The following is a 17624-nucleotide window of genomic DNA, read 5'->3' as shown; positions in this document are numbered from 1 at the left end:
ATTTGAGTTACAAATGTTCGCTTTAAAATATATATATATTCAAAGATTTGCACAAATGTTCAAGATTTTTCAACAAATAGCAGCTTGTAGATCTACTATTTTTGAATAGCCAAAGTATAAAATAATTATTCTGATGCTATATTTACAAATTTTGCTGGGTACCCCCTGGAACCCCCTCAAGTACCCCTGGGGGTCCCCGAACCCCACTTTGAGAACCAATGTTCTACATCAATAGAAAACTTTTCCTAATGTACAGTAAATCAGAGCTACAGAAAAACATCAATATGAGTAAAATGTTCCACTTTACATAAACAGTATGCACACACTAAAGATTTCATTTTGTGTTTCAGGCAATACAGGCTGGTTGGGTACAGGATGGTGTTGGAATGGGTCCTCCAAGGAAGAACGCTTGGTCTAGGAAACAGGAGACCTCTCCCCTCATGTGTGGTGAAAGCCATTCGAGTGATTTATCCATCAGCAAATGGAGAATATGTCGGATACAAGGAAGCAGAGGACTCTTGGAATTTGTTTTAGTTAATTGGAACTTTTTTCAGAATTCTTTATTGCTCAATATTGTGTTTTGATATGTGCAATAGTAAATAATAAAACTGAAAAATAATTTTGGGCTGGAATATTATCAATTGATACTGAAATGTGTTTACACATACTGTGTGTGTGTGTGTGTGTGTATGTATATATACATACATATATATATATATATATATATATTTACACACTTTTGTGCTTGCTGCATAGGGGGGTCCGAGCAAAAAGACCCACACACCGAGGACCAGCAATTCTACTTCACATGTGAACATTGTAATTTTGGACACTAGGGGTACCAAGTTGGACAAACACTGCATAATACATTTTTTCATTCTTGGCAACAACATATTTGATTGCAATAATATACATACTATATATACACAATTGTGCACACACATACACAAACGATAACTGAAATGATAACGCTCTGTATCAATAGACAGCATCAACATTTTTATTTCTGTATAAAAGGTTTTCTGTGTAAGGTTCTAGTACAATAAGTACAGTGGGTGACAACATTGAAAATAGTGATGCTTTTTACATTGGCAAGCTGTAATTTCTGTCTAACTAAGTGTCAGTATCAGAAAGACTCTCTGTACTACTATCCAACAGATTATGCACTGGAAAACGTGTTGTATGTTCTAAAATCAAAGAATCTTTGTCAGGCTTTGGAGTTCGAGCTATATTGGCAGGTAGATCAACTGAAGGATGGATGTGGAAGCGATCATCTCCAAGCTTGATGTTGTTGTCAAGTCGCCGTTGAATGACCCGCAGTACCAAGTCGCTTCGAAATTCCTGGGTAGTAGGCTCATAGAGCTTCCTTGAAAGCCATTGAGTTGACAGTTTGGAGTGAAATAGATTGACCTTTTTTTTCCCTGGGGGAGTAATATTACAAAAACACATCATATACATTTAGAACATTCAGGTGGTAATATGATTCCATTCCATGTTTTTCTCAATGTTTTAACATTTAGGTTTTGGAGTGCATAGTATACAGTAGCTCCAATCGGAACCTCACCCTCCGCTGTATAGCTCCGAGATGAGGTTCCATATCGTTCTCTGCCGTTCGGCTGAAAAATGTCCGCACATTTGCCACTTTACATGTTTCTTACCCCTTTCTGCACATCGTATCCAAAAAGTAAAGGTATTCTGAAATGATCACAGATGTTTGAAATTTTTACTCACCATAAAATCTAACAAACGAGTTGAAAAAAGCACTTTATTCGCCTCTCTCCTCCGCCGGTTACATGTTTTTAAGACATTGGGCAAGAGTTGCGCCCATAGAGATAACATTACTGATTCCCCTACTGGTCAAATGTTGAATTGCATCTTCTAATGCATAATATTATTGAACCGGCTGAGGAGAGAGGCAAATAAAGTGCTTTTTTCAACTCGTTTGTTAGATTTTATGGTGAGTTAAAATTTCAAACATCTGTGATCATTTCAGAATACTTTCACTTTTTGGATCGGATGTGCAGAAAGGGGTAAGAAACATGTAAAGTGGCAAATGTGCGGACATTTTTCAGCCGAACGGCAGAGAACGATATAGGACCTCATCTCGGAGCTACATAGCGGAGGGAGAGGTACTATATGGGGCTAAGTATACAGAATGATGGACACTGTTGTGTCAAGTTGAGATGGAAGTTTTTTTGTCCCCTCAAACATGCTTACCAGCCTGAGTAGTAGCATGTTGACGGCCAACATTGTGGTTGTGGTCAATGACACTCAGTTGGATTCTTGCCTGCATGGTGACATATTTGAAGTGTCTTCTCTTCTCGGCATACTTTAGCAGAGAGCTGTGGTACACTTCAAGAGCCCCTGAACAAATACATGCCATCATTTAGATATTGTGTGCCATGCATTTCTATTAGAAAAGTCAATGACCAGTCAAATTAGATAAAACAATCTTTTATATAAACATTTCCTATTGAATTGTTTGCTCTAATAACAGGTAACGCATCAAATAATCAGATACAATAGTATCCTCTAAAAATAAATTGTGTCAGTTGCCTGCCAACACCTCTGTATGTTTTGTTTGCTGGGAATTGTTCTAGCCTCAAAATATAAATGTTACAGCTTGGGTACTAATATTCATGAACTGATTCCATCTTACCAGTGTGCTTGAACAATGTCATGTGATCCAGGTCTTTCAAGAGATTCTTATCAAGTACAATAGCCTTGAGGGCATTGTATGCAGCACTGCCCTTCTGCAGCCACTTCTTCCTTCTCTGTTGGTCACCACTGAGCTCATCATGGTAACACTTGTACTCCTGTCCATCAGCTTCCCAGCGGTGAATGCCACAAACATGAAACAAGATAGAGGTCCACCGGCGTTTCAATTCCTTCACACATTGTTAGAGCAAATAACATTTTGTCTCATTTAGTATTTATGATTTAAATTTGGAATCAGGCCAACTAAGAAATTATTACAAATACAATTAAATTAATCACCCTTTCATCACCACCACAACTGCTGCAAGACCGCCAAAGATGATTGCTCATCGACTTGATCCATGGCTGCAATTCCCGGTTGCATTTCTTCTTCGATACTGCAGCTGCCTTCTTCTTTATGCCTACATAACAGAAAAGAAGAAAGACAAGGAATAAACTGGTAAACTACACAACAGTAATAAATAACAGTATAACCTTGAAAACAAAAATCTACTTTTATAACAAACTAGATGTGTTACAGTAGATAAAATAGATATATACTTTATTAACCCTGAAGGAAATGTGTTCTGTTCAATAGCTCCTGTTTACTTTATTATGGTTCTTGCCTAAGCATGGCTATTCTTCATGGGGTCCGTCACACCCAAATACACACATATACAACAACATACTACAGATACAATACACAGACAATAGTTCACCTACAAAAGTGAGGAAATACATTTCAGCAATTTTCATTCATCATTCATTCATTTCAGCAGTTGCAATACATTCATACAGATTGTCAATAAAAAGAAGCAAGATGAACATATACAATACATTACATCAATGGAAATAGAATGCAGTAAAAACCTATAAGTTATAAGATGTTTAAAAGTGTAAAAGATACAGTTAAAAAGCACAGCTATAACTACAATATAAATAAACTGCTCACAAAATGTAAGGAAACTTGAATTTGGGCCATTATATCTTCCCTTTACTAATACCAATCAGTAAAGTGTTATATATCATTTTTATCGGTGATTAGTCACCTTTACAACGAGGTACAGCTTGTAAGCCAATAACCCAATATGCTTTTGCTGGTAATCGCTCTTGTTTTGAGCGACCTGCCAGCACACACCTGCTGAGAGGTGGGTTCTGCAACTTTGCGTTCTGCAACATGGGTTCTGCAACTTTGTTGAGTTTGTGTATGCTCCAAGCAGCAACACTGCCCCATAGAAAGATGCCACGTTTGTCCCTTCAGGATAAGGCGTGTGCAATAGGGCAAGTGAAGCTGGTGTTCCGTTACGCAGATTATGCATTATTTGATGTCAGCCCTGGTACCATTTGCAGTCAAAGGTGTGTGACTGGCACCTGAGCATGGGCCCTGCAACTTTTACATCTGTCTTTGGTACCGTTGTGCAAATCTTGCCTGTAAATGTATGGTTCCTCAGTGAAGCAAGGGGTACACGGAACACCAGCTTCACTTGCCCTGTTGCACGGGCCTTATCCTGACAAAAGTGGCATCTTTCCATGGGGGCAGTGTTGCTGCTTGGAGCATACACACAAACTCAACAAAGATGCAGAACCCATGTTCAGGTGCCAGTCACTCACCTGTGAGGCAGTCACTCACCTGTGAGGCAGTCACACACATGTGACTGGCACACACCTGAAGCCCATTGAATGTCATGAATGTCACAACATTGAATGTCAGCAGAAAAGTCTAACAGGCCATTTTGGCACATTTTTGCTCGGCAGGAACTTCCTGCAGATGTTGAAAAAAGACAGTCTCCACAACAAGAAATACAGCCTACTCTGACCCTTATTGTAAAGACAGTCTGTGTTTTCTGACTAGTCTAATTTGTAGTCTAGCTGCACACCAATATGTGTATGACTCTACCGCCTCAACTTCCAGCCAGCAAAGTCCAACTCCAGCCCACAATGTCCTCGATCAGTTTCCTGTACTCCCCCCTCCTCTCCCACAGACGATGGCAGTGTACACAATAGACAAAGGAAAACATTCAACACAATTACCTTTTGCAACATGCCATGGATCATACTGATGTCTAAGTTTCGGGTACTTCTCTCGCATGATCTTCCTTATGGATGGATGACGATCTGTGGTGACAACATCAATACTGACTCCACGACCCTGCAAGGCATTCAGCCCCCTCTGGAAACCTTCAGCCTCCATCGCAGATGAACTTGTAGTCTCGGATACCTTTTTGGATCAACGATAAACAAACACAAGCACAATCACAGGTACCCACTAAAGTAAGTAAAGGCCAATGATGTATCCATATCTATATGGCCACAGGTACAGTGACACAACAACACAATAGGATGAAAAATGTTACCTGAATTAATTCTGACTTTATTATTTTCTTGGTTGAGTCATCCATGAAATTGTAGGAAGTGTATTTAGCACTGAAACCTGGGGAATCTGACCTGTAGACAGACAAAGAGGGAGTCAATTATACAGCTCCAGATGCGGATTACAAGATTCAATTTCCATTCAAAAAAGCAAATAAATACACATTAGTTTATGCTTGATGGTGCTGGTTTCAGGGGGTTAGCACTAGACCCTGATATCAAACAATGGAATTTGATCAATTTAGTTTCAATAGTAGTGCAGCAGCACTTGATTTCAAGACTAAAGACACTAGAAACATCTGCAGTCTATGTGTATAGTACATAAATCAACTGCACCCATTTATTGGAATAAATATTTAATGAATAATAGTAAAAAAAATATATATATATAAACACAAGCTGAAACTACAGTACAGTAACTACCTGCCATCACCTCCAACGTCAATATGTCCACCTTCGCACGTTATTTCCTGGAGATTGGACATAATTTGTTCCTGCATTTCAGTGTAGGCTTCATAGACAACTGGTATGAGATAAGTTGACTGCAGTGAATAATAAGCAGTCTTTCTAGGAAGCTGTAAGTTGACAAGATCAGCCCACTCTGTAATTTCAGTCTGTGTTGTCCCAGTGAAAAGAATAGCTGCTGAAGATACCAAGTTGTTCTCAGGCATTCCACGGACATCAGGACAAGATTGCCATGTTCCACTGTGCCCACCATTACAAGTCCACTCAATCTTTATCATGGATCCGTTAGGAGTAGTTTTTCTTTCAGACTCATCAATGATTTGACCACATGTGTGACAAGTGGAAAACAGTTTCATGAGGGCTGATTCATTTACAATCCACTTTCGTTCGGACCAATCAGTGCTATCATCTGAGAAGGATGTTTCCACGGGAGTACGTGTACTGCTTTGTGTATGAAATGTGCTGTCTTTTTCACATGGGGTTAGTTCCATGGAACTCATGCTCGTCTCCAGAGCGTCAGATGCAACTGCTGAGCTTGGAATCGGTAACTGTAAAACATAAATTCAAATGGACTTGTGAGTGAAGTGACTAACTACATTTTCTATAGTATACACTAGTATACACACAACTACCACATAACAATTAGATTTTGCATTATTTGCATTGTGCATTATGTGTAATGTGTTCATGATTACTAAGTTCACTGGGCCCTAATCATAATTGTATATTTTACAGAATGTGTAACATCAGCTGTTTTGGAGCTAAACTATGCTAGATAAATTGTACCTATCAGCAACTACCTGTGACTGTGTCCAGGTGGCAGGCATAGCAAGATAGGTTCCTGAAGATGATGCCCTTGTTCTTGGAACAGCATGGTCAGGGCTGGTGAGAAGAAACTTCAGGCAGGAATCTCCCATATTCTGAGGGGTAGACTGTTCTAATCCTAAAAACATTTGCCTAGCTTCTTCAGGACTGGGATCCATTATGGCCTCAGATGTTTCAGTCGCATCCATCACAACAGAAATGGATCCCTGTAAACAATATTATGACATAGAATCAGACTTACACAGGTGTGTGTACATGTGTGTTTGTGCACGCCTGTTGAAGTCTAACAATATTATTGTCTCCGCCAGGAGACATTGTTTTCACTTTTTTTTTCACAAGCTAACATTGGTCAAGCCTCACGTGACACGTGACAATACGGTGAAATAGTGTGATCTAATTGGCTAGTGACGTATAGCAGCCTATAAATACATGTGTCACTTTGAAAGAGTCTTAGCCTCTTTCAAAGTGAGGTAAGACAGGAATAATCACGAAATGGCTGAGAAATGGCGGATACTGTAACAATTGGATAGGACACTTATACAGACAGGACGGATAGGACACTTACACAGACAGGACAGATAGGACACTTACACAGACAGGACGGATAGGACACTTATACAGACAGGACAGATAGGACACTTATACAGACAGGACGGATAGGACACTTATACAGACAGGACAGATAGGACACTTATACAGACAGGACGGATAGGACACTTACACAGACAGGACAGATAGGACACTTACACAGACAGGACGGATAGGACACTTACATAGACAGGACGGATAGGACACTTATACAGACAGGACGGATAGGACACTTATACAGACAGGACGGATAGGACACTTATACAGACAGGACGGATAGGACACTTATACAGACAGGACAGATAGGACACTTATACAGACAGGACGGATAGGACAGTTATATATATGTATATATGTATATATATATATATATATATATATATATATATATATATATATATATATATATATATATATATATATATATATATATATATATATATATATACACACACACATATACACATATATATATATATATATATATATATATATATATATATATATATATATATATATATATATATACATATACATACATATATACATACACATATACATATATATATATATATATATATATATATATATATATATATATATATATATATATATATATATACATATATACATATATACATATATATATATATATATATATATATCAACACAATTGAGGCAACTAAACATCTTGACTACATTTCTCTGGTTCACAGTATCACACGTTCATCAATTATAATGCTACATTCAAAGTCGTACACATGTGAACTTAGAAGTAGAAATGTGTAGGCAACAATAGACGTTTTTGTGGTTGATGTTATGTACTGCATGTCTGTCTGTCTGTCTTACCTGGGTTGTTGAGGATCCAGGCACAGCACTGCACTTCAAAACATGTGTTTTCTTCTGTGTAGGGCCATAATCGTCTTCAGTGAAATGATCACTACATATTCGAAGTTGTTTTATCCTGGGTAACTTGGTATGAATGTTCAAACCCGCTGCAACAAGCCAAAGTTCTCTCGTGGCTTTATCCATAGGGAAACGATGAAAGAACTTTGTTGATCCAGTAATGCTCTTATTAGGACATCCACGATAATCGCAAGTACGCACCATACTGATTTTTGATATTCCTATGTGACACACAACTTATAAAGAAGCCAAAACAACTTATAAAGAAACCAAAACTATTATAAAACTATCTGACATGTTGAAATCACTCCGTGTTGAAATAAACCGTGAACGTGAAAGTTTGAAACAGCAGCCCAGAGTGATCAACACAGTGTTGCCATGTCTGGTTACTTGCTTTGCTATGAAGTATTTCTATGAAGACACGTTGTGAGCTTGTAGATCGGCTATTTGCAATATATATATAATATATATGTATTGCAAATAGCCGATCTACAAGCTCACAACGTGTGTATACGATGTGTATACAGGTCGCTTGTTATCATTAGTCTCTTGTTTTGGGCTTGTTTTCATAGATATTTCTATCGCAATCTGGCAACACTGCCAAACAGGAAACAGCTGATCGGCGGACTGTAGAGCACCTAGCTTCGGGAGAGTAGCCTGCCGCCGCGGCGCAGTGATATGACACAAAAAATAGTACCATGTGACAGAGGGGTCAAAGTTGAACCAAACCTGCGCTATATTGTTAAAATATGACAACAATACAAATGACGCTATTTTTTTGGATGGATTTATTTTGAATTAGCGGCCCCCGCCAAACCATGGAACTACTTCATATTCACCAGATCCCGACCAGATCTCTGACCATGGGACTCAGGCAAATAATTAATACCTTTTCTACCGCTACATTAATGGTAAGTATTTCTTACAAAAAATACTCAAAAAATCCGAACTATCCCTTTAAGTATAGGGGCGATATTCATAGTAAATACACACAAAGCTGTCTGGCGGAAGGAAGGCACAGTGGCCCTCATTTATCAACGCAGTGCAGCCCGAATAATGAACGTACGGCGATATCACCGCACCTTTCGGCATTTATCAATATATCCTGACGTGGGCTTCATCCTACTTTACGCCGAGATCTCACGTCTGGTCGAGACCAGTTGTTGACGTTGGCTGCGCCCGTTTATTCCATTCTAGACCTGCGGAGCAGACGGTCTGACAGGCATCTGGACACATATATCCACTCCAAAATGTATATCTACACTAATAAATAATCCCTGTGAAAATATAACATTTTATAAAGTAATTTAAACAAACTGCTTTAACAGTCATTCGGTTAAGCTTGCAGATCTGCATGGCTGCGTCGGCTATTTGAAAATAGCAGATCTACAAGCTCACAACAGGTCCCATCGCGACGCGTTGTGAGCTTGTAGATCTGCTATTTTCAGCGCAGCAGCGATTCTGCAAGATCATTTTCAGGAGCCCCGACATTCTTTTCATGGACAGTGAGGTCTACAAACTTACAGTAGCTTGTCCTATGTTATGGAGTTATGTCATAGAGAGTTATGTAGGCTACACAACCTGGCTGGGTTAAGGATATAAACCCGACGCTCCAATATTAACGTGGCGGAGAGAGAGAGAGAGAGAGAGAGAGAGAGAAGGAATACAACGATAACGCAATGGTGATTATGAACCACGTACCCAAACCCGTTAAAGGCTGCTTTTCCCAAGCTGAACTACTATTGTTCAATGAAAAGCATTTTAATCCGATTAGTGGCCATTTTTTCATAATGTATTCGAGTGCAATACACCTACCAACCGATAGGGTCACTCTGTTAAAAGCATATGAAGAAAATGGCCACCGATCAGATTAAAATGCTTTTTATTGAACAATACGGATGATACAGGTACTTTTGAGAGCCCATATATACATGTAACCTCCGTCGCCATGGGATAAGCACTTTATCTTTGAAATATGAACGTTCATGTAGATGTACGGGCCATAAATGGAGAAAGTGCAAACACTAGGTTGAAGTTCATCCATGACGGTCGTGACAGTCACCATCGTGTATCGATGGCTATTACTCCCTCTAACATTTCCCATGTTTTTATTTGTGTGCAAGATGACCCTGCTACTGTATATAAAATGTGTATATTACTCGTTCATCATGGTTCATGTTCAAATAGCTCAATCCAAAATATAATGCTGTAGGCCTAAGTGTTAGGCTGTATTTACGCACCTGCTTAATTGTAATTAATGCTTAAACATAATTATGACCGGTATTTTTTATCAGATGTCTGATAAATTTGATTCATTCCGGACATTGGGACCAGCAGGTTACAATCCTATATCGCAACCCCTGGTATAGACCACATTGCTTAGCAGAGTTCAGTGATGCAAATGCATGTCAAGTTGATCAACAGATTGTATTATTCTCCAATGCAATAACAGTACTGAAATGAAGGCTATAAGGGCAATAATGGGAGCCCTTTTTTTTAAAAGTAACTTCAAAGTTACTTTTCACAGTAACGCATTACTTTTTGGTGTAAGTAACTAGTAAAGTAACTGAGTTACTTTTACATGAAGTAACTAGTAATGGTAACTAGTCACTGGTTTTCAGTAACTAGCACAACACTAGCACAACACTACAACGGTGTCTAACCGAGAGTTATACTTCTCCAGTACAACGGTGTCTAACCGAGAGTTATACTTCTCCAGTACAACGGTGTCTAACCGAGAGTCCATGCAGATCACAGTTGACAAATATTATATATTATCGGAGCTATTATTAATGTTATCGGTTTTATCGGGATGACGTCATAATTCCTGATATCGAACCGATAATTATCGGGCCGATACTTATCGTGCACTAATAATTTTATCGCAAATTATTTTTATATTTTTCTCTGTTGTTGGTGACAACTCTAGTGCGTCTCATGGACGCCAGTGTCCTTTCACAATATTGTGCGTCAGCGACGCAGGACGCAGGCCTATGAGCATCTCTGCTCAGTGCGGCTGCAGATTCATGTGCAACATCTTGCATGCGTGGCTGTGGCTTTACAGTTTTCCTTCGCCGTGTCTGTAGGTCACCCCCAGGGACCCCCAAGGGTCTCCAGGGACCCCTAGGGGGGGGGGGGGGAACGCGGACCTTTTTTTTTTTTTTTTTCTTCTTTTTTTTTCATCCCATGCTTTTGTACCCCCAAACACTATTTTTTTTTTTTTGGGGGGGGGGGGGGGGGGGGGGCTGCGCCGTCCACCATGACATCTATGTCATCCTGTCTTGTTTTCTTAAAAGTTTTCATAAAATGTATACAAATCTTTTGAAAATACACAAGCCGTCACGTGACCCATTGGTTTCTACAGATGTGTTTTGAAGCCACTTTTTCAGCCAATTTCAATCCACCATCTTGTAATTTCCGGTCCTAAAAAGCAACCGGAAACGCCTGCTATTGGCTGGAATGGCAGTGAGGGCGGGTCTTCACTCAGTAAAGCCAGCAGAAGCCCTAAAAGCGTACCCTACTTTATCATCAAATTTTAAGTTAATGGGGCCATAATTTACAAAATCACTTACCATGGTAATTGAAAGTAGACTTTAAACTAGCGACTGAAAGCATAAAGTATTTATGACAACAATTACTAAGGTAACAAAATCCAGTGTAAAGTCCGGTCAAATCCCCCTTGTAATCAATGGCGTGGCAATCCTTCTGCAGACAGCAGGAGGGGAATTAGCGACACCTGCTATAGGGCAGGGGTCTTCAACAGGGGGTCCGGGACCCCTAGGGGGTCCTCAGAGTTACTACAGGGGTTTTTTACATTAACCACTTGAACCCTAACATCCCTTTTCTGAGCAGAACTTGAGCCAAAAATAGGCGCGAGGCGTTGTGAGCTTGTAGATCGGCTATTTTTGGAAAAGAGGTATAGGTGTAGAAGGAAAAAAGAGCAGACCAAGTAAACAAAAAAAGTTGAATCTGAAACACAATTTTATACAATATGGAGGGGGTCCCTGATTCATCTCTCTCTCAGCTAGGGGGTCCTTGGCCTGAACACGTTGACGACCCCTGTGCTAGGCCATTAATGAGGACTGCAGGGAGTTCGGCACTTCCTTATTGGCTTCATTTTAAAGAACCGGATGCTTGCCGGCCGCCCGGCCGCCTGACAGTGATACACGGGGACCTGCAGTTCTGCATCCGCCTGCATTTTCAAATCATTCCAACCACAGCTCCCTGACCTAGCCTGACCCACTTCAACACATCTATTTTCACAGCCTGGTCCGGCCTGTTGCCGTTAAAGACAGTCAGACAGCCACAGCATTTTCAATGGAAAACACATTTTTGTTTGTGGGTTATACAGCATGCTCTTATATGGAAAAAAATACATTATTTATGTCACTCGACAAAGGAAAAAGATTCGATACCGAGGCTACTACATCGTCAATTCATTTTGTGTCAGTATTTTGTGAAATAAATAGTCGTATATAGTTGTAAAGGTATGAAATTAGCTGACAACAGGCTCTCATCTTAAACAACATACAACAAACAACAACGCAAGACGCTGATGATGTTGTGTTACACGTCACTCCTTTGATTATATTTTGTTTGGTTCTCTTTAAAAAAGCAAAATCAGTGTAATGACAGATCTACTTTACGGCAATGTTCAAATAATTGTAGTGGAGTAAATGTAGTAGAGATAATCGGCTGGTTGTTTGGAACCGGACTCAAGGGCCAGCTAGTCATCCTGACTATGCAATCCGTGATTAACTGGGTTGTAAGGCCAGCCAATCTACTGGTACTCTGGAGAGAATTAAGATGCTCTTCGAGCGTCGCTGAGGACACTGCCTTAACCAGGGCATCCAGTGACCTTTATACTGCTGGCTGTGCCCCTGATGTCACCACAAGGATGTCAGATAGTGTCAGACATCTCCATACATGGAGCTGCCCATGTCAGTTATGCCCAAATATGGGACCATGACGTCAGTCCTGGACGTGACGGCCATCTCCATATATGGAGTCTCTGGGAAGGGTTCGCATGTCAGACCCCGTATCTATGGCACGTCTTGGGTCTCTATGACGACTTCGTAGGTCGATCGTCTCCATTTATGGGGATCTCCATCTATAGGCCAGTGTTGGCAAGTATGCCCTGAACGTTCGCAACAGTAAAAGTGTGCAATATTTGCCTCTGAGATGTAGTGGAGTAGAAGTAAAAGTATTGGAAATTGGAAATACTCAAGTAAAATACAAATACCTCAAAATTGTACTTATAGCATGTTGCTTAGGACCAGATTTTAGGAAAATGTGGACACGGCTTTTTCTATCTCATTTTTTTTTCTATATGCTCTCCATCACCATAAGTTTCATTTTGGACTTGGAGCCACGTCATCAAGATGGCAGAAGGCGGCCATCTTGGATTTCAAGTGTGAATATCTCGGTTTCCAAGCCACTTAGAAGGTCAATCTTGGTGTCAAAATATATGTTTTTGGGGTCAAGGAATTCAATAAAGCTATTGGGAATATCAACAAGTGACTATTTCTGCCATGATTTGGCCATTTGGTTCATTCTTGGGAATATAATACTGTTGGGAATATCAACAAGTGACTATATCTGCCATGATTTTGACATTTGGTTAATTCTGGCAATATATCTGATACGAGCGGTGCGTCATAATCACCCGTTGCTGAGCTTCGTGAGACGTTTTAAACCACATTGTGTTGTACCGCAAAATGACCTTAAACTGTCATTTACTTGACTAATTAGTAAATGATAAACACACAAAATGAGAAACACATGGCGTGGCTTCGATGTGGATCTCTGCCGTCATGGTGATGATGTCATACTGATGACATCACTCTTGCCCAATTATGGAGGGGGCGGCATCCTGCACACATCGGTGTTGCTAGGCATGCATGGCAACCGATTATGTTGTGAGTGAGGTCAGACCAAAGCTCTGCTCAGATATATGAGGTGAGAAGTTACTTTAGACTTCCACTTCTAGACCAGAGGATGGTGTGTCTACACGTGTTGTGAGAGAAAGGTATACAGAACTTTGGTAGACAAAGAATACAGGGAGATAGAGAGGGCACATCTTCCAGCCTCAACAGAACCTACAACTCTGTTCCCATCACAGTCCATGTACAGCAGCAGCGCTGACCATGAACCGCCACTCCTGGGAGGAGTGTGGTCCCAATCCTCCCAGACTAAGCTCTCCTGTTCTGAGTGTACCTTCACGTCTCATCCGAGCCACGATGACCTCAACCGCCAAACGCAGAGGCATGGACATATCTGCTCAGAGGCCCGTCAGCAAATAGTCAGCTCTGTAACCAGCCGGAAACAAGGAGACACAGACCCACCAAAATCTCAAAGTCATCAACCGTTTACCAAGGTTTTAACTCAACCAGGAGATGTAAAGAAAAATCAGACAATTTACAAAGGAAAGAAAACCCACATCTGTAAACAGTGTCACAAAAGTTTCAGTCAGTCAGGTAGTCTGATCAAACACCAGCGTGTCCACACTGGAGAGAAACCTTTCCACTGTAAACAGTGTAACAAGAGTTTCAATCAGATAAGTCACCTTAAGAAACACCAGCGTGTTCACACCGGAGAAAAACCTTTCCACTGTAAACAGTGTGACAAGAGTTTCAGTGTCTTATGTAATCTTAAGACACACCAGCGTGTCCACACGGGAGAAAAACCTTTCCACTGCAAACAGTGTGATAAGAGTTTCAGTGTCTTATGTAATCTTAAGACACACCAGCGTGTCCACACGGGAGAAAAAACTTTCCACTGTAAACAGTGTGACAAGAGTTACAATGACTTAGGTAAACTGAAGACACACCAGCGTATTCACACTGGAGAAAAACCTTTCTACTGTAAACTATGTGACAAGAGTTTCAATGTCTTATATAGTCTTAAGAAACACCAGCGTATTCACACGGGAGAAAAGCCTTTCCACTGTAAACTATGTGACAAGAGTTTCAGTGATTTAAGTAATCTGAGGAGACACCAGCGTATTCACACCGGAGAAGAACCTTTCCATTGTTAACAGGGTGACAAGAGTTTCAATGACTTAGGTAGTCCGAGGAAACACCATCGTATTCACACTGGAGAGAAACCTTTCTACTTTAGACAGTGTGACAAGAGTTTCAATGACTTAGATAGTCTAGAAAACACCAGCGTATTCACACTGGAGAAAAACATTTCTACTGTAAACTACGTGACAAGAGTTTCAGTGTCTTAGATAGTCTTAAGAAACACCAGTGTATCCACACTGGAAAAAAAACCTTTCCACTGTAAACTATGTGACAAGAGTTTCAGTGCTTAGGGTAATCTGACGACACACCAGCGTCTCCACAGATGGAAAATCTGAAGACACACCTGCGTGTGCACACTGAAGAAAAACCTTTCTACTGTAAACAGTGTGGCAAAAGTTTCAGTAGGTCAGATAGTCTTAAGACACACCGCCATTTGTGAAACATGTATGATGATGATCCATAATGATCTCACTCACAGAGCATTCCAATCCATGCTGGAGGCTAATATAACCAAATCAGGCTGTTACTGCATGCTTACAGAGAGAGAGGAGCAACGATCCGGTGGAAGGTTACCATAATGCTTCATTTATGCACGTACCGCATGCTGCAGAAATACAAGGTTATCCAGTTTTAAAGGTGTCCTACCACTAACACAGATGAAAATGATGTAAATATGCATTGCTAGAATGAACATATTTATTTGATCTTGGTACAAACAAAAATCAAGTGGTATTCTCAATAGCTTAAATGCATTCCTTGACACCAAGATTAACCTTCTAAGCGGCTTGGAAGCCGAGATATTGGCACTCATAGATATTACATGGTGGCCATCTTTGAAATCCAAGATGGCCGCCTTCTGCCATATTGATGACGTGGCTCCCCATCCAAAATGAAACTTATGGTGATGGAGAGCATGTAGAAAAAAATTGGCGCTTTTGTCAGCTGTGTCCACATTTTTTTGCTAACAGCCCTGACTATTAAGTACAGTACTTAAGTAAATGTACTTATATACTTTCCACCACTGTGTGTGTGCCATCAGATCAGAGTTCATTCAGTGAGAGAGGGAGGGAGAGAGGGGGGAGAGGTAGAGGGATGTGGCGAGAGGGGGGCGGTGAGAGAATGAGGGAGGGAAAGCGCAGGAGGGAGAGAGGGAGGCAGAAGGAGGGAGAGAGAGAGCCTATTTCACCCAGGCAATATCCCAGCCAATTAGTTCACCAAAACCTGAACACGCTGTGACGTGTTGTCAGTGCAGTAACCCTGGCAGCACGAGTCGCCTTCATGAGTTCTGGCACCTATTCATTTACAAATTAAGCACTGAATACCAGTGATCAGTGATAGAAAACAAAAACAATTATAAAGCAAGCAGCAAACAGAGAATAATTGGATACATATACTCATAAATAAGTGCATCACACTGCTTTAGGAGATTAAAAGGAGATTAACCTATGTGATTGTTTTTTAAAGGAACAGCTTGCTCAGGCAGGCTATTCCAGAGTTTTGGGGCCTTGATGGCAAAGGCCGGTCACCCCTGGTCACCATCCTAGTCTTAGGATATATCCAGTATGGATGTCAAGGACCCCCAAATTTACACTTATTAGCCCGCGGACCCCCATTTGATTGAAAAAATGTGCCAGATATGACCCATATATGAGAAGATTTTTATGGCTCTAGCAGTGATTTTCAACCATTTTAATTCCAAGGACCCCCAGTTTGACATGCATTTTAGGCTTCGTACCCCCATTTAATGGCGTTCCTATCTCTGGGACCCCAATTTATATTGTTAAATCAATGTTAATTCAACTCTGAGAGTGTAAAAATGTATTTGTACATGCTCATTGCTCAGAGTTACAGACCATTAAGGTTCCATTTGGTTAACTATCCATCATTTAGCTGGGGACCCCCTGGAACTCCCTCAAGGACCCCTGGGGGTCCCCGGACCCCACTTTGAGAACCAATGCAGTAGAGCCATAGGCCTATCAGAGGGGTTCAGGTCGCGCAAACTGGCGCTGTGCTACATGCGCAAGTAATAAAAGCATTATGAGTACATCACCTGACATGTTGTGTGCACCCACCATGTCATGCTGAAAATATGCTTTCCAGACAAAATGTGCGGCGATATGTACATCTTAACTGGCAAAACACAAAGATTTTCAGATGCACATCGTCGATTGTTAGACGCAAAAGTGAGTACGCTTGCAAATTGACTGGAATATATTCTTCTTCAGAAGAGATTTGTTGCCTTATTATTCCAGTGTGATGGTCTAAATAAAACATAGAGAATAGATTAATCACTTAAACCCTATAGGCCTATACTTCACTAATCTCTCAAGAACAGATTCTGCTCTGCGTTTGAATCGTCGGGGGGGTTCGTCATATCGCGTACGCACTGGCCTACAAGTGGGCGTGTCTTCAGATCAGGAAGCAGGCCGCGCTTTACCCAATCAAATGTAGTGGGCGATTTACGTGTCTGCCGATCCTTCACCACTAGAAACAAACCGAAACTCATTTAACAATAGCGTCCTCGGAGCAGACAAAATAACGGAAAGATATTCACATTTTAACTTGCTCTTTCATCATAGAAACAAGTGGGCTTATACCCAAAACGATCCATGTTCTCTGGGAGACGTGGTGTTAGTGTTCCGTGTAGAAATATTGTTAGTGGGAATGAAAACATAGTCGCACCACCGGAAGTGAAAGGCTGAAGGCAGACCAAAACCCCGGTTTCCATGCGTACGTGTGCTACGTCGA

General features: G+C 40.7%; 2 long non-coding RNA genes across 2 annotated transcripts; both read right to left on the bottom strand.

Annotated features, from left to right (window-relative positions):
- Positions 1–1004: 1004 nt before the first annotated feature.
- On the bottom strand, positions 1005–2999 carry LOC311041193. Its single transcript, XR_014600366.1, has 3 exons — positions 2660–2999; positions 2218–2364; positions 1005–1421 (listed from the first exon to the last, which is right to left on the bottom strand). It is a non-coding gene; the product is annotated as an uncharacterized lncRNA (long non-coding RNA).
- A 2922-nt stretch (positions 3000–5921) lies between these two features.
- LOC311041192 lies at positions 5922–8149 on the bottom strand. Its single transcript, XR_014600365.1, has 3 exons — positions 7795–8149; positions 6333–6563; positions 5922–6080 (listed from the first exon to the last, which is right to left on the bottom strand). It is a non-coding gene; the product is annotated as an uncharacterized lncRNA (long non-coding RNA).
- Positions 8150–17624: the final 9475 nt, after the last annotated feature.

Source organism: Gymnoscopelus microlampas (genome assembly GCF_963454915.1).
Source record: "Gymnoscopelus microlampas genome assembly, contig: SCAFFOLD_188, whole genome shotgun sequence".
NCBI classification, from domain to species: domain Eukaryota; kingdom Metazoa; phylum Chordata; class Actinopteri; order Myctophiformes; family Myctophidae; genus Gymnoscopelus; species Gymnoscopelus microlampas.
The sequence above is the reverse complement of the archived record's forward strand: the minus strand, read 5'-3'. Positions and strand labels throughout refer to the sequence as shown.